An 18,970-nucleotide genomic window follows, 5' to 3' on the forward strand; every position below is an offset into this window, starting at 1 on the left:
GAAAGAAATCTTAGAAATAAACACTTATTTATAACTGAATTTGCATTTTGTATGCCAATGGATATTTATCCATTTTCCTCGGTCTGTCAGATGTAGTTTAGAGGAAATGACCGAGGCTAAGTTCTGCCATTTTTTGTTTATTTAAAAAGATACAACAGGACAGTAGCCATAAAAAACCTATATAGTAGTCCTTCTATAGATATATAGGCCAGCATTTAACTAGGCAGCATTAAACTCTGCAATTTTCAAGTATTTTGAGATGACCATAAATGCTGACTGCATTTTGAAAAGCTGCCTTATCAGTTTATAGTACTGCTGTTTTAATATGAAAATTTAACTTTGTAAAGAAAAGTTAGACAAAGTGGGCTCCGTTCCCTCTGGACCAGTCACAGAGTGAAGAAGAGGGTCTGTAGTTCCCTGTAAGAGAACAAGCTAAAATTTGGGCTGTGCCACCTCTCAGTCTTTAAAGCATTACTGCTTCAGCCAGCTGGACCATGACCCAGTCAGTGCTTGCTGCATTAAATGGAAATATTCACAAAGACATCGGTGGTCTTGGGTCAAGTTCGGAAGAGGTACTATGGGTGTCCATTCAAAGAAATGCTACCTGAGCCCCGCAGACTGAGAGACAGAAAGTCCCGATCCAGGGAGTTAGCAATTTGGGGTCTCCTTACCATCTTCTTGAGAGAAATTTCATTTTTCTAAATATTAGATATATGTGAAATGAAAGCAAAATATATGCATATTAGTTTCATATTACATATAATAATCTATCTGTCAGATGTCTATGAATTACAGCTAAACCATCATCTGGGGATTGTACAATTGGCAATAGATATTTGCATGCTAGAAGAAATTCTGGAATGAAGACAAGTAACCGTAAGGAAAAAAAGGAAGAAAAGAAAGTGATTGCCTTTCAAAGTCAAATCAAAATTTCATTCCTGTCAAACTAATGGATATAGTAGAAAGGTTGTCATAGTGCTAATATAAAAAGCACTAGCTAATTTGAAAAAATATGCAAATGAAAGAAGTTGGAAAAGCTGACTGCCGGTGTTAGGCACCCCACCCATGCCTTTTCAAGGAGAATGTATGAAGTCTGAGGTTGCTTATTAAAGACAGTAATTAACTGGACTGTCTGGGAAAGACATACTTGAAAATGTGCTCTTTCCTGTTACATTTGTCTCCCTCAAATAACTTCGTGACTTGATGCTAAATAGTACTTTCTTATTAGCATAGAGCTAGCTAACCACACATCAAATTGGAATGCGATTTGAACTCACCCTTTGAGAGATCAAATACTTCACGTATCCAGAAACAGCTTCCAGAAACTGGAGCAGGATCCTGGGGTGCAATGCCTCGCAAAGGCTCCTTCCATTAAACAGTGGGACGAATTAACACTATGGCAATCTCTGTAAGGCAGTGGAAATCTATATCCCAGACCATATTTGAAAAGACTCCTATGAGATACTGAATGAGGAATTCCCTTGCTGAAAGGTAACTAATTAACTGCCATTAGGAGGTGACCTAACAACTGAGATTGAAGTGTTTATGTATTATTTATGTTAATGGTATTTTGGACTTTAGATAAAAGGCTGTTTCGCCAAAGACAAACTAGTCGTGTCCTGCATTTTTGTTCCATAGTTGTGCAAAATAGAGATGACTAAAAATGGCTGAACTCATTTGCTGGATTGAGATTATATAATACTGGGTTTTGTTGTAGGCATAATATATTTTTTGCTAAAAGAAATGTCGTTTTCCCAGGTCTTGTATATCAATGTGTAGCTTGCCATCAGTTTAGAGGAGATTCACTGAAATCAACCTCTTCCTGCGCCAACCCTTTCCTTCTTGCGTATACTTATCTATGTGTTTTAGTTCTGGCATGTTTTTCTAGAGCTAGATAGACAGAACAAGTCAACAGAGTAGTCATATTCTTTATCCTTTTTCTTTCTGGGAGAGCACAGAAGGGATACAGTCAAGAAAGACTGAATCACTTGTCCATTTGAGAAATTTCTTACTATTTCTCCTCAGCTGGAACTTGGTATATATGCTGAAGGATGACAATTGTACGATCTCTTACATTTATCTAGCCCATATGTCAATATAAAGGTCAAATGTCTTTTATAAACACTGCTAAGTTTATTTTGACAATAATTTTGTGTCAGTGGGCTCTGTACCTCAGCCATAAGCTATGTAAAAAGTATTTCTATTGATCAACTTCAGCTTGTATCTTGTTTTATTGAATTCCTTCTCCTCCTTCTTCTTGAGATATGAGGACAGTAGGTGCTGGATATCTGATTTACATTCTCTCCATGGTCACTAGGAGCTTTTTCTAGGTTCCTGAAATGCCCACTTTCAGTCACGTCTTCACTAAACTGAACAGACCCAATCTTTTAAATCTCTTCTTCTGTGGAAATCACTGTTTCCATTATGGATTATGCATAATATTTTGTCAATCCTCTCTCCACCCTTCACCTTCAGCAGTATCTTTTCTGAGATACGATGATGAAACTGAATGAAAATTGTCAAGTGATATCTCACAGGCAATTTACACAGTGATGTTATGAACCTCACAGTATTCATTTCCTATTCACTTTTTATGCATCCTAACAATTTCATTTATGTATTTGTTTGCTATTTATGCTGTACACTGAGTAGCAGTTTCACTAAGCAATCTGAAGTAGTACTACATTCATTTTCTGGTTTTTGTTTGGGTTTTTTTTTTTTTCTTTTCAGAATGCTTACAGCTAATTTCAAATCTAAGAATGTGTGAGTAGTTCAGATTATTTCAGTGTGTATTATCAAGCATTTGTCAACAATAAATTTCATAGCTGAAGTATTTCCAGTGAATAATTTATCTGATGAAGTTAGTTCTTTCTGTGACTTACCCACTAAATTATTTTTTATTTTGATAAAGAATTTGTCACTGGTAATTTTTCAGCCAACAGTTTATGTAAACACATTTCAACCTTCAGTTGTTCACCTATTGTTTACTTTGACTAGTCATTATTCATTACTTATTATTTGCACTTCCTGATTGGCTATTTAAGTCAAAAAGTATTGTTGCTGTTTCCAGCTACACTAATAGCATTTTCAGGCAGGAACACAGTGCATAATGACTATAGTGAATAGTAGAAAAAAGTTCTTCTTCATCCATAGAAACATGTATCTACATAACGATAAGGAGGTTCAAATGAAGAACCACCATATCCCATACGGTTATGCAAATAAAAGTTTATTTCAATTTATATTCACTGATTGCAAAGGACAAAGCTAAAGCTGTGATCAGCATGAAAACAAATAGCTGAGAACGCGGTAATGTGCCAGGTGCTCTGATTTCTTTTGGGCAGATCAATTACCAAAATTTTCTCTAAAGTCCAGAATTGTATTTCCATGAATAGAAGAGTCAATATGTTTTTGTGATTAGAAGGATTTGTATAATGAGAGACTACATAAAAGTTGTTGAAGTGTTGTCAGGTTTGTCAGAAGCTGTTTGTAGATGCAATGCTGGAGAAATCTGATACTGGAGAAGGAGAAGGCGGCACAAGTAAATTAACAGTAAATCTCGGAACTTGTATGGGAATATTCTAGATTGACAAAGCTAGAGAGCTGACCACAGATCAAAGAACTATATAACCAATAGTAGCAGTTAATGAAAAAATATGAATATTGCTCTGAAGAACTGAGTTCACTGGAAGATTTCCTGATGAAAATGTTTTTCGCACCAGGATTTACACAGAGGGCACAACCTGATAGAAAGATTGCTATTCAGTCAGAACAAGGCTTTGAGAAAGAAATGAAATGAAATGGAAAATTTAAAAGTGATTGAACCAATAGAGAGAGGAACACTTTAGTCTCTGGTTTAAATCCAATTTTAAAATTAGTCTCCCTGTAGTCAAGCAACTTGCATAGGAAATAACAGTATAGAGAGGAGGGTAATTGTTATTTAATGAACAAGTAGGTAAAGAAACTGATGACAGCAAATGCAGCCAAATGACTTCCTTAGCAACTTATGGCATGATATTTAATGAAGATTCAAGGTGAATCTCACTTGTGATAGATATCAGGGAGAAACAGTTCTTGCAGTCCCTGTCTGACCCCAAAGGTACACACAGCCTGTGCATGCCTTAGCTTTTGACACTACCATATCCTGGCTGCCTAAAGTTTTGCATCAAGCTTGAGTACAACCGTGCAAGTCTTGAAGTCACCAGCTACCCAGGCATTGAAAAGTAAAAATGTCATGCAATTTGTTGTTCTGTAGCATGTTCTTCATTTCTACTGCCGCTTCAGAAGCTAAAATGAGTCTATATGGGTAGTCACCACCTAAACATCTTAAGTCAGCTCTCCTGTCTTGATCCACGATCCCAGGAATGAGTCAGCAGTACTAAGGATGGACTTTACTGCCACTGTTGAGAAAGTCACGTTGCAGAGGGCTGTGTCTCTTAGAAGTGCTTTCCTTTCTGGGTCCCTGCCAGTTGCTAACCTGGTGCTCCTGAAGCTGCCCTGACAAAAGCACACAGTGAACTCAAAATGTCCGGATACGAGCTTAAAAATTTTAACTGGAGACAGAAGAAAACATGGTGGAAAAAAAAATTGACATGAATAACTTCTTGAGGATTTCTTGCAGAAAGCAGGTCTCATTTCCTAAAGATCCATATCAATCCAGCACTTCATTATCATAAAAATTTAATTACTTTTCAAGGGTCCTTCTTTCTCTAGCTGTTATTGGCAAAGTTTTCCAGCAGGATAAGGTCATATTGTGTTACTTGTCTGACTTCCACTTTGCAGATAGTTAAACTAAACTGCCTGACAATAGGATGTTAAAGTTACAATAAATTTCAGGTCTTCAGAAGAGGGGTGTATCCTACTCACTTTTAGGTAGCTATAGCCACAGATGTTTTCAGTTCAGAGAATTTCAAAGTACACTTCTTAAATTTCAGAAGCAATAGTCATAAACACAAATCCATCTGACAAGAAAGCCCAGCTCTAGAGTAAGTAAAAAACCTCTGACATGTATTGGGTTCCTTCCTATTATCAGCAACAGTAATATTAAAAGTTCTTGTGGGAACATCTGAATTACCCAAACAAAATATTTTCTTTTATATACTCCAACACTGACAAATCTTCCAATTCATGTTTATGGAGTGCCCATTAGCAAATGAACAGTGGGGATTCAAGGGCTTCAAAAGTGATTTTTTTCATTATCAGTGAAGCACAATGACGGTAGGAAGAGCAATATGAATTGCTGTTTGTTTATCACAGTACTCAGATTTACACAACAGGAATAATTCCACCAGAACTGCTAAACTGAAGACTGAGAATACAGATCCTAACTATCTGATCAAAAACAGGGGGCAAAGAGGGAGGGCAAGCAAACATGATAAATCAGAAAGAGAAAATCAAAGTTACAACTTATACAGGTAGAAAAAAAGAGAAAACAGAAGTGACTTAAAAGCAAGAGACAAAAGGATTTTGTGATAAAGTTAAGATGAAGCATGAGATAATTATGTGAAATGCTCCTGTAATTTGATAAAAACAACCAGACTTTGAATGAGGAAGGAGATGCCTGTTTAGCTTTTGGTCAGTGCAGTGCTCTATTATCTCTCAATGTCTCCAGAAACCCTGGTGTTAGAATTACACATCCAAAGAGTACTGGGAGTGAAACAAATTTTGGTAAATTTGTATTAGATGTGGGCATGGGGAGGCAGAGAATAACTGCAAAAAATGATTTGAACATTTATTCTAAAAGGATTGAATGATTTTATTTTTTTTTTTTAATGGGGATTTCAGGCGACTGTTGTAGTGTTAAATGCATATTCTGGGAATATTAATTTCTGATAATGTAGAGATTCATATTTACATGCACTGCAGATGTTCAGCTGTATGGCAGGTTCGGCTGGTGTAAAGATACTGACATATCTGGTGAGAAAAAGTATGTAGAATTCTGTGAAAATAGTAATGGCAATAACCAAACATACAAGAAGTATTTATATTTTAATTGAAGAAATACTGGAGCTAACACTTTCACAGGCTTTTAAAACTAATTTTTCCACTTTGGTACATTGGCTCTTGGAGGCTGACAAAATTTTGAAAAGCAGCATTGCAGATGTCCTTTCAGGGAAATGTTTTCTTGCCAAGCAATATGAGCATTATGAAACTTCCTATAATCTACTTCAATGACCCAGTCTGAAAAATACAAGTGAAATTAAAATTACATGGTAACAAAAATAAAAACAGCTTTTAAGGATGTTACTTTTTTAAAGGAGCCATACAATTCTGTGAATATTAGAATGCTTTAATCTTGCTGCAGAAACTAACCTTGCTTTCTAAATAATAATTTACATGCTATTACCCACAATTCTTTGCAGTAAGTTCTTGCTTGCAGTAACTCTGAGAAACTTGATTCTGATTATATCTGACGTAATGCTTAAGCTTGTCATTCCCATATATCTTGAAAAATTCTCAGCAAGAAAAATAAATGATCAAATGTCCATCTTAGCTTTGAGTGATAGTCCCTACAATTATTGGCTATAATTTAGGATTTGCCAAATTAGAATGAGTAATATTGGATCAATTTTCTTCTCATCTTTCAAACTGACAGAACCCACACAGAAAATATCTACAGAAAGTCTGTAGAAATATGTCCTTTTTCCCCCCATTTTTGCTGACTTTTAAGGCAGGTCTACTGAAGATGAAGATTATTTATTTCTCTGGAATTATATCTTTAAAAGTAAGTTTGGAGAAGTAATCATGTCTTTGTGAATCTGAGCAACTACAAAGTGGAAACAATGTTGTGCCAAACTTTTTGTTTAAATTTATTTGCACTTTTGAATTTACAATCTGTTTGTGTGTACGCTTTGATTTAAACAAATATGCTAATTCAAAATTACTCAATAGTTCCATGCAGGTAAATTTCTTCCTATCAGTGGCTCATAAAATGTGTTCACTAGAGCGTCACATATCACATATATCTGAGAACAGAGTGAATCTGCATTGGGTGCTGCAAAACTCCTAATTCACGTACAGCAGGTTGGTACTAGGCACTGAGATAAAGCAGGTCTCTTGCAATTACAATGAACACGGAAATCAGATTTCTCCTCCCTGGAGTTAAGATACTCAACTGAGACACCTGAATGAGGAGCCACAACAAAGGAATAGTGTGAGATTGGGTGAAGGGCTGCACATTTCCATTTCTAAAGAGGAGGAGCCCTCTCTGCAAATCAGAAAAATGCGGCAACAGCTACCTTGCGGTCCAGCTCTCCTCTTTCATAACACAGCCTTGAAACATACCCGGTACAAGAGTCGATAATGTTTATTGATTTAGCAACAAGCTGCTAAGAAACTAAAAAATCAAGAAGTCAATGACCTAATTAACTAAAGAACACACCACTGTTATCAATTTACAATTACATCGTTTTGCACGTTATTATACATGATTATGAAGCTGTTATTCATCACTCTTAAATCTCATTAATTGCACACAGCTGCTGTTAAAATACAATTCTGTCACACTTTCCTCCCCAGTCCTAAATGGATTGCATGTATTAGGATGCAATTCTGTCCATCTTTGCTCCACCCTCCCACATCAAACCTTCCAGGCACAGGACTGATGGAGAGTCCAGGGGGTTGTCAATTGGGGTTCCCCCCGTTGTCCTCGTGGGCTTGGGTCTGCAGGTCCACCGCACCGCTGGCCGTAGGTGCTTGCACACCTACCGTCAGAAAGCCCACCCTCCTTTGTTGTCTGGTTGGTTTTACACCTTAGTCTCCACTTCCCCCCGTATCCACACACACCTTTTCATTGCTCTTCTTCCCTTTTTCTGCCCGGTCTCCTCAGAAATAAGCAATATGCTTCTAGTCAGTTTTTCCCCACTGATTCTAGTTTTGTTGCATCTGTAACCGAATTTGGCATTTTGGGTATCCTTAGCTGGGCAACCTGCATCTTATATGTTTAAAAGTCTTCCCAACTCCCCTTCAACTACCTGTTTTGTACTGGTTACATATGGTTTACCTTACACATTTGACGGTGGCCTTAATTCCTCTACCTAATTCCTACTAAGTTTGAACTTTTTCTCATCTTGTATGCAGACAGTCCATACATCAGAGACACATGTTTTTCTCACCCTGTGTTTGAGGATACACAACCTCCTGCTTTTGCATAGCTGCTTAATTAAAAATCATTGGCCTGGATATGATCACTAGACAATCTCCTAGTTTCCTTCAGAGAACTGTGTTGTTTATGGAGTCCAATACTCCAAAGGGATTTCTTGCTCACAGCAGTACAGTAAAACAAAAAACCCCATGCTCTCAACTTAGTGATTCATGTCTGTCATACAAGTTGTTTTGTTTACTTTAAAAGTACATTATGGTTTTGCTGCATTCACTATAGAGCTCACCTCCTTTTCTTTACTTATGTTTTTTTTATTTATTTGATTTTACAAATATAGGCTTCAGCATCTCCTTCTCACTCAGTGACATGAATTAGGCCTTAACAGCTGAAACATTTTCCTGATACCTTTGACATCCCCGCCGAGACTTCTCCGCTATTGACAGCTGCCTAAGAATCAAGCACATGAGAGTGTGCGAGCTTGTTTCATGGATGCAAATGCAGCTTTAGCACCCTTGGTTAAATTTATATGAAAATCAATTCTTGGAAGTGGCAGCAATCCAAAGGAGGAATCTTGGCAGAATACAGCCATTCTGAGACAGAGAAAGGTGGTGATTCTCTAAAGGATGAGGATCAGTCCTAGTCAGCAGACCTTGTACAGCAGCAAATGTAGAGCCCTGTCTCTACCTACACTCTGCTAAGGAGAGTAAATCATTTGATACAAAGAAGACAAAAGTGTGGGACAATCTGGACAATATGAATAGATGGAGCTGAATGTTTGGCTCGTGTAGACCCCAGAGACGCAGTCCCTGTTGCTATTCATCTCAATTGTTGCAGCTTTATCTGCTGTTTAGCAAGTTCTAGTGCGGGCATGCTGCTCTCAGTGCCAATGAGAGCCATGAAACGGTGTGAAGCCCCTACGAGCTGTAGCCAAGTCTGTACAGTGCTGGGAGAAAGCAGTACAGGTGAAATGGAGCCATGTTTTCCCCTGTAACTTCTGAAGCCATGTTTCAGTATTTTATGCCTCTGTGGTCATGCAAGGCATTGAACTAGAGAACAGCTTTATCCCCTACTAATGTTCTTTGCTGCTGACTTTATATCTCTGAGAGGCTGTAAACATTTAATTGACAGAAAAAGGAAATACCTTACTATAAGAAATCTTACTCCAGATAAAAGAGCACACCGTTCCTCTGGTGTGGTTAATAGGGTTATGTATTGCCATATGTGGGGTTTTTACTGCAGTTGACAAGAATGAAGAACAGAAGCCATGAAACAGTTTTTCAAAAGGAAGGGGGATTCCTTGTGTTTGGTACTTAGGATTGATTTTCCTTAACATTTCCTAGAGTATGTAAAACACATGAAAATATTCTGAGTGTAATTGCCATCCCATGCAGCTAACCCACTGTGAAAACTCTGTCTTTCTTGGATCTGTATTTCTTTTGCTTTTTCATTATTCATCAACGTGTCTCACTCTGGAGTATTACTCTGTGCTCTTTTTTAATCAAGTACTGTGTTGCTGTTAGGAGCAGATTCTTTCTCCTTTGTACTGATAAACATAGACGTGCTTCATTTAAAATCTAAATCAAAGCACTTGAATTCTTTGTCTCTTGAGAGCTTCTGGATGTTACTGAAGCCAAATATTCTCCACAGAAAACATCAAGGAAGTTCAAAAAAGATTGAACAACAGTTACTGAACAATTTTTCTTTTTATTTTTCTTTTTTTTCTTTTTCTTTTTCTTTTCCTTTTTCTTTTCCTTTTTCTTTTCCTTTTCCTTTTTCCCTTTCCTTTTTCTTTTTCCTTTTTCTTTTTTCCTTTTCCTTTCCTTTTCCTCCTTTTCCTCTTCACTGAGTGAGAAAACATATGTATATCATGCGACATATTTGCAAAGATGCCAGCCATTTCTGAAGGCTTTGTGTTTGCTCTGAGGAACATGTGCCTTTTTCACCAGTCTCCTTTGGGAAACTCCAAACAAAATTTGAATGTTTGCAGAATTTCATTTCTAAATGAAAACTACTTTCCCTGTGTTAGTCATACATTGGTTTTTGAAAGATGTAACAATTCCTGAGAAAGCGGACTACGGTTTGGAAATAACAGTAGTGTAGATGATTAAGTCAAATGGAGATATCATAATTATGGGATCTCAAATGAGCTTACAAGGCTGAGCAGTGGCTCCTTGTGCCATAGCACATATGGCATGATGCGATGCATATGCATAATTTGATACACATACATTTTCTCACTCAGTGCAGAGTAGCAATGTTGGTAAGCTAGCTGATATATTTTATTTTCCTTACTCAAAGGTTATTTAATGCATACCATACAGAACTCCAACTCTGCAACAAACACAGGCCTAAGGCTCGAAATTGATAAAGCGTGCATGACAGAATTATTATATAAGGCATGGGAAACATGGCTGATTAAAAATATTCCAGTACAGCAACATTGCCAGTATCCTGCAGACCTGGAAACTGGTCAGGAGTCCTCAAGTCCTCAGTTCTGATACATATTTTCTAACAAAAGATCTATAGCATATGAACAGATTATATCATTATTGTCAAGTAATTCTATGACTTTAAAAGCGAGTAAGTTTTAACACATGAACTAAAGGGTTAATTATTTCTTCATGTATATGCAGAAGATGTAATATTAGCAAAATGTGCCTGGGGAACTGAGAAGAATAAACTTTTTATCTGCTTGCACTTGCATAATTTTTTCTAAAGTCTTTCTTTTCTTGAAGACACTGCTTACTAGCCAGCTAGCTGAGTGGTAATCAGAGCTAGTCAGACTGCTAAATGGCTCTCATATGTCCCTTGCAAAGTCTTCTTTTCATTTATCACCACTGAAGAATTTTGTTGAGAAGCTGCTTTGTGCTGCTGCAGTGTATGGTAGATGCTTAAGTCACCATGACGGAGAAAACACAAACATCTCTAGCAAAGAGTTGGTAACATGCATAAACTGTAATCCAGATCAAACTAAACCTAATCCATGTGTGACAGAGCTATAAATAAGATAGCCTGGGCTTTTTCCCCCCAGGAAGAATTATATTTTGAATGAGGCAGTATAAAATAATAAAGAAAACCCAATATGGAACTTGAAGCAAGTCTATTTACTTTCTGATGTCCAGAATCAACTTCTGCTCATATTAAGCTTCATGAAGGAAAACTTTTTTTTCATGTACTTTTGGTATAATCTCTTTTTCACAAGAGCTAAGCTTGATTTCCCTTTGGTAGAAATTAACCATGTGAATTATACGGAGGAATAAATTACTTTTCTTTACATGACATCAAGCCTTGAACTGGTTTTGAATCAGAACAAAAACCTGGTGAAGAGCATTTTATGACAGAAGGGTATGTTGGTCTGTCATTGTGACAGGTTAAATTAAGTAACAAGTTACGGCAGTGACTATAAAAAAATCAAAAAACCATGTGAGAGGCTGGTTTTGTAAACCATATTCTAATCCAAAACCAGTTGGAATTACTAGAAAGCCCCCTTATGTCTTTAGTAGGCTTTGATTCAGTCTGTGAGGCAGGCCATCAATACTAAATTCCTCTCAGGATATAGAATAGAATAGAATAGAATAGAATAGCATAGAATAGAACCGAACCGAACCGAATGGAATAGAATAGAATATTTCAATTGTAAGATACCTACAATGATCATCTAGTCCAACTGCCTGACCACTTCAGGGCTGACCAAAAGTTAAAGCATATTATTAAGGGCATTGTCCAAATGCCTCTTAAACACTGACAGGCATGATGCGGTCTGACACCCCAGGATGCAGTTTGCCTTCTTGGCTGCCAGGGCACACTGCTCACTCATATTAAATTTACCGTCAACCACCACCCCCAGCTCCTTTTCTGCAGGGCTGCTCTCCAGCCACTCCTCTCCCAGTTTATACTTGTGTCTGGTATTACTCCATCCCAGGTGCAGAATTTGTCATTTGTTCTTGTTAAATTTCATATAGGCTGATCAGGTTTCATCTCTGGAAATTGGTGAGAAATGCAGGGATGAGAACAATATGAATTTAAAACCGATACCAAAACAATTCATCTTCATTTAGTTTTTCACCTATATCAGGGAAGAGCTAAGCACAGCAACAAAACATATATTTTCAGCTACAAGACAGATTTACATCTCCCAGTCATAAGGAAATCTTGTTAAATTTCAGGGATTGCTTCTCCTTTCTTTCTCCTGTCAATCAGCTCAGAAGTGAAAACAAGAGCTAATAGAGCTGTTCAATACACTCAGTTTCTTCAGTCTTGGCTAGATGGCATGAGTACATCGTGATGCCAGGTCATCCCCAAAGCAAGCACAGGTCAATTCCAAATGTGCTCCCTTGTGCAGACAAGCCCAAATAACTCAGCCTGGCTGAATAGGCTGTATGTTCACCTCGTGCTAAGTTCTGAAATGGACACTTCAAAAAAGATCAAAGGGATCAAAGGGGTTATTTATATTAATATATCATTAATGAGAATATAGCACTAAAATAATTAACATTAACAATAATGACAATAAAGCTATCCTGGGAGAATTTTAATTTGCTCCATTGGAGTAAGTCCTTCAAGTTCATTGACTTCTAGATAAGATTCCAAAAAGAAATATGACCAAAGCGTAAAAAGACCTATTAAATTGTTTGGGTTAACATCACCCATAGAAAATCACATTTGGTGGGAGAAAATAATAGTAATTGTTATTTAAATGAGAACCAGAAGCTAAACTATAGTCAATTGTACATGGGTTTCCTTTTTCATCCATTGTAATAACAGAGAAATTTAGTCTAAATCTGAGAAACTTTTGAAAGATTACATGGTGCAACTGCTGTGGTCAGCAAGTCTCAGATGGGAAGTTGGATCTTTTCTCTATTTAATGCCCCTTCCACAGCCAGCCTCTGGGCAGCAGGTGGAAAGAACCAAAAGTTGGTCCATCATTCTATGAGGACACCCATCCCGGTTGTGAACGCGAGGCAGGTGCCTGCGGTCAGTCCAGAAACAGGCGTCCTGAGATGTTCCTATCACAAGGGTGCTGCTGGGGTCCTGGAGGGTTTATGCACGGGGTGAGAGCGGGCTGTGGTCCTGTAGGCATCAAAAGCAGAGCTGAAGCGAGATGCAGAAAGCTTTGTGGCCAGGAGTGAATTTCATTCTCAACCTGCATCTTCACATCTGTAAGGTTCACAGATATTTCTGATGTGCATCTGTGTGAGTATATCTCAATTATTGGGGAAGCTGTGGATGGAAACCACAAAATCAACCAACCAGACAAACCAGACTACAATAGGGTGTACATATCATTAAAACAAATCTACCTGAGAATAAGGACAATATACCTATATACATATTTAAAAGATCATTTGCTTGTTTCTTGCCAGTCTTTCGTGGCTATGTGTGCAATGAGTAGGTAGCAGCATACAGATTATTCAGACTTTCCTTCCTTGTTCCCATCATAGCCCTAAAATGACAGCTGAATTGGGCCAATGCCAATCTTGTAAGACAGTATATAAATTATCCAATTCAAAAGAAATCCTACAGTGGTTGTGAACAGAAAAGACCAGCTCACCGCGGAAAACAGTGCCATACTTCTCTGAGTCCCACAGCACAGGCAATGCTTCCTAGGGGTAGTAGCTGCAAAGTAGAAAATAAAGTAGACCTAACCAGGACTCCAGCTGCTTTGTAATAATTATGCTGCCTATTTCTTCTCAGTTATTTAATGAAAAACTACACACTCAGGCGTATTTCTTTTGCCACACTTCTCATTCCTAATTGTACTCTTTGGACCTGGTTATTAATTTGAGGAAGATACAATTATTCGGCAATGCAGGGGTCCTGCAATTTTTTTAAAACTCAATTTTATTAGAAAACAATAAAGTTAAACTGATGATCCTGAGGAAAACAAAACAAAACAAAACAAAACAAAACTCCAAGCAGATATAATTATTGCCAGCAGTGCTATGTCTTTACCATTTCAATAGTTTGGATTAGCTGAGAGAGAAGAGGTGGGGCTATATAAAAATAATGACAGGATAGACCTGGAACCAGAGACTTTAACTGAACAGAAACAACAACTGGCAAAGTGGCTAAACTGTCTCCTCATTGTAATATAGTAACGAAGCAGCAACACGGCCTTTCTGTCCAGCAGATGGTAGGTTTACATTCAGGCAGGAGCGGGTCACATCACCCATCTCAAACACATGGATTGCGCCTTTGCTGTGCTCATGGAGATCTGTAACTGCCTGGAGCAAGTTTCTGTGTCAAATAACAGTCCTCTCCCCCACAGGGCATGCCTTCTGCAGGATTTTCCTGGCTGTTTACAAAGGGCGATATAAGCTGTGTCATCTATATATTTGCTTTTAATCCATCAAAAGTCAGTATTTAATTCTGAGTCTACGGTGCTGTGTCATTGTGGAAGCAGAGAGCCTGCCTGCAGTAGAGAACAAAACCAAAGCGTAACAAAGGGCAGCTGAGGAGGCTCAGCCATGCGTGGGAAGCCACGTGGACTCTTTGCAAATCAAACCTTGGTATTGCCAGATTAACAGCATCTTCCATGCACATGGCACACTGCTGGTGTGGTGTTTTTCATGCAGTCAAAAGGAAAGTCAACAATTCTGAAATGTAATTTCTTCTTTGACTAGTAATTTTTCTTCAGTGACTCATTCATACCAGCTCCTTATCTGTGTATCCCAGAGGCTTTTGGGTGTTGGATAATAGTGACAACAAGAATAATCAGCCTAGTGCTGCCCTCCCCCTTTACCAACCAGTTATCACTTGGAATATGTCCAGGCCTAACCTTCAGGAAATTCAGAGACACACAGCTGTCTTCAAACTCATTGAAAATGTGCATGTAGGTTAGAATTTAGCCCCCTGACTCCAGTATGTTCCTTTGAAAATGTTTTCCCCATCTAAATGTACATAAATGTTACATAAAATTCCATATGCTTTCTGAAACCTCCTTTTGGTGTCCATCTCTGAGGCCTCTCATCTGATATTTATCAGGCCAGATTGCACACGTAGACACCAGCCCAATCTTCTCTCTGGGATGCCTTCACAGGCACCAAAGCAGATAACATCCATAATTTCCTTTTATTCCTTAGAATGGTAATTAACACTGTTCTGACAGGAGAAGAAAGCGCCACTCTGCTGGGTTGCCCTAATACCCTTGCTGAGAAAAGGTAAATTTGTTTACTCCCTCAATCTGCCTGGCCACTGGGGCCAAGGAAGGGACAAAGACATGAGCAGAAACCATCCCTTATTTCCAGATCCCGTGTCCAGATAACTCACACAAGGCTTGATTGTTTTTATTTTTTTCTGTGGATAAATAGTCCAAGCCACCAGCTGTTCATTATTGGTTTTGACTTATAGTACTATAAAAAAGTAATAAAAAAGTACCAGTGGTATGATTTAAAAATATATTTATTGATGCAGCATAGAAACACATCAGGAGCTACATCTCTTCCCATGCCTACAGCCATGGTTAAAGATGAATACGAGCAAGAGTCACTGTCTCTACCTTGAACACCCATGAGAATGGAAGAGATTTGCTACTTGCCCTGAAAATCAACAGTTCTGGTTATTTTCCAATCACAATGGCAAGAATTCAAAAATAGGCCCTCACAGAGAATCGGTTTTGCAAAATAAAGTTCAGCAAGGTGCAGGGTAAAATTTTACTTCAGCTTTTTAATTGTCATAATCAAATAATAGTTATGCTCTTGGGCTTTCTCCTTGTAACTGTATGCACATACAGTACCAGCTAATTTTTTGCAGCTTCTGAATTGTCTAAATGTCTACTAATTACTTGATTTTTACAGAGGATCTGTGTACGCTGTTCAGATAGACTTGTGGGTGTTCACTGCCTTTGCAAATCCAGCCAGGTGCTTCAAGGGATCAGACCATCCATGTCGAATGGAGAGTACTCCCAAACAAATGCCTCCCCTCAACTTGTTATACCTCAACCATTCAGCTGAAACCCTCTCAAATCAAGGGAATATTTGTGTCTAAAAGTGAACATTACATATTGTACAAGAGAGAATAAATATAGCTGAGACACTGCAATACTTAAACTGAGAGTATGTATTCATTTTTTGTAACTCTGGTTTGGGGGACATGTCTAGAAAAATAGTGCCATCCAGTTTGAAGTGAAACACACATTGCATTTCTCTATCATTGATTAGAAATGTAATTTTTAAAATGTTCAAATATTGATTTAAGCAATTCTAGTGCCAAAATACCTGAAGCTAGGGGACTTTGTTTTAATTTACACACAGGTCCATTTTCATCACTCTGGCAGTGTCAGGTGGGTGTGAATTATACTTACGCATCCTTTCCAGCTGACATGACATGCTAGAGCTCTGCACAGCAGATGCAGAAGAGGCCTCAGAGGGTCAAGGAAGCTAATCTTTCAAAGAGAAAGGCCCTTTGAATATTCAAGAGAAAGTGGGCTCAGATCTGGATGATTTAGGAGAGCCTGATTGTAACAGCTTAGTTCATCTGCTGTGATGTTAGCCGTTTTGACCTTCTCAGTGAAGGGGACTAAGACCCAGTTTACACATTTTCCAAGTGACACAGAAAGAGGTAAGGATCCAATCAGGCCTCTAGTCTGGGGGCGGGGGCGGCAACATGCTATGAAGGAAAAAAAAAAACCTTTTTCTGCGGCTCTTTGAAGTAGTTAAGAGGTTTCAAATGCTAGAGGGTAAAGATGGGTCAGTGGACAGGGTTGAGTCAAGGTGTTCAAAGGTGGAAATTAAAGCACTTTATCATGTAAATCTAAAATTTATTATATTAATAATACCATGACATCACAGCTCCTAGCTGTAATACAACTGAAGCTGGCAAAGAGCAGCAGTAGACATCATGTGTCATCCTAGAGTAGTGTGGAAAGAAGGGTATTTTGGCAAGGGCAATAGGCCACCCTTACTGCAGAAATGCTCAGAGATATTCTCTGGACAGAGCAAATGGGCTTCAGTTACTGCAGGCTTCTCTGAGAGTATCTGTGTATTCCGTTTATCCGATCTGGGAGGAAAAGTGCCTAAGACAAGCCTGGCAACATTTCAAACTGTGGTGAAGGAACCTGGTTTGGCAAACTTGCATGCATATTTCTAGTCTATGTGCTTTTGTTTATCAGTCTGATTTTTAGTTTTACAAGAGATGTCCTAGCGAGAGGTATTACTTCGTAACCTGTGCTAAGATGCAGCTGAGCAACTTTGATACTTATGTCTTCAGCTGATGAATTTTGGGAATGCTTAGGAATGGGCTTGCAAAGCTGGTGAGGCTGGTGGTCAAAGGCAGTGAGCTTCTGGTCAACGGAGTGATGTTTAAGGAGTGGATGAGAGCCAGTGATGGAGTTTAAGATTTCCAGAAGGCTGGATTAATTGAGGCAGCAGTGAAGTAAGTGAAGGACCAGGTCACTTCCAAAGCAGAACGCACAGAGAGGAGGAAAATAATTCTTCACTGTCATTCCAAGAAGGCTAACAAGTCATGCCAGTCAGAAAGGAAGCTAGTCCTAGTGAGAGAGTCATCATGAGAAGGCCAGCTAGGGGAATTTATTCATAGAACACTGGGCAGATTCAAAGATGCTATCTAATTCTCTTTTTATGACCCATGGGATCATGAGGATAGGTAGTTTTGCTGCACTAGAAATTCATACTCATTAGTTATCTACTTAATATGGAAACGAGCAGTGATTTTTCTGTTTCATTCAAAATGCAAACAAAACAATATATTTTAATTATTAAAAATGTTAAATAATTTTCAATATTCAACATTGCTAATGTTTAACTGAGGTTATAGATTCTTTTTTCGTAACTTTGTGGTTTGGGGGATACCTGTAGCAAAATAAGACAATCCAGATTTCATTTAAAAATAAAGCATGTATTGTTTAAAGATTCAACATTGGTTCTTAAGAATGTTTTGGAGTCTTAACCTAGTACATATTGACAGTAAGAAACATGCAAAATTAATGGCATAAAAATAAGAAGCAAAAATTTCAGCCAATCGGACTGGAAAGCCTTAAAAATTGAAAACATCAATAACATTAATCTGTGCTCTGCATGACACTCACCTTAGGGAAGTTATTAATACATTTAGTGTAGGTGGTGTGTTGAAAATGACTTGCAGAGTTACAGGGTAATATATTACATCCTTTACCATAGCTTCTCTTAAAATAAAGGGAAAATATTTTTAATGCATTAATTTCCATGGCAGTTTGAAATACATACGAGCTTTCCCTCTTTTTTAAAGTATTATTTTGTGAGAATTCACATTAATCAATGACTGTGTTATCATTTCCCAGTAAAGAAATAAAACATATAAAAAGTTGAGCTTGTACTGCACAAAGCGATCACATGAAGTAGTTTATTTTTTATCACATCTGCCTCTTAGATGTAAAAAGAGATGGAGAACATAAAAATACCCTTTCAGTGATGGTTGGTGTTAGTGAGGTCTTTTCATGGTCATCTCCTGTCATGTTGTTTCTTTGTTGTTGTTGTGTACAGGCTTGCATCAGAAAGCTGCCTTTTTCCCCCCATTCATCTCCATGTCTCCTGTAACTGTGTGCTAAAATGGCAGAAGTCAGAGCCAAAACAAGGTTCTTTGTCCAGAGAACTGGTCATTGCTAGAAGCGGTACGATTTTCTCCGTCTATGTCCCTGCACACCACCCTGGACAGGTTTACTGGAGGAGTAAAGGCCAGAGGCAAAATCTATTAAGAAAAGGAAGTGTTTTCTGCTGGGTGCAGTGGGCTTCATTAAGACTGCAGAAAATAAGTGCTGCAGGCTCTGAGGGCATTCCTGCCTTGATTCTCTCCAGAAGCTACTCAGTGGTGCGGCTGCCCATGCCAGTGACATGGACACATCTGCCTGCTTTTGGTCACCTTTGTAATAGTTAA

The sequence above is a fragment of the Haliaeetus leucocephalus genome, unplaced genomic scaffold, assembly GCF_000737465.1.
Source record: "Haliaeetus leucocephalus isolate CR32 unplaced genomic scaffold, Haliaeetus_leucocephalus-4.0 Scaffold206, whole genome shotgun sequence".
Lineage (NCBI taxonomy): Eukaryota > Metazoa > Chordata > Aves > Accipitriformes > Accipitridae > Haliaeetus > Haliaeetus leucocephalus.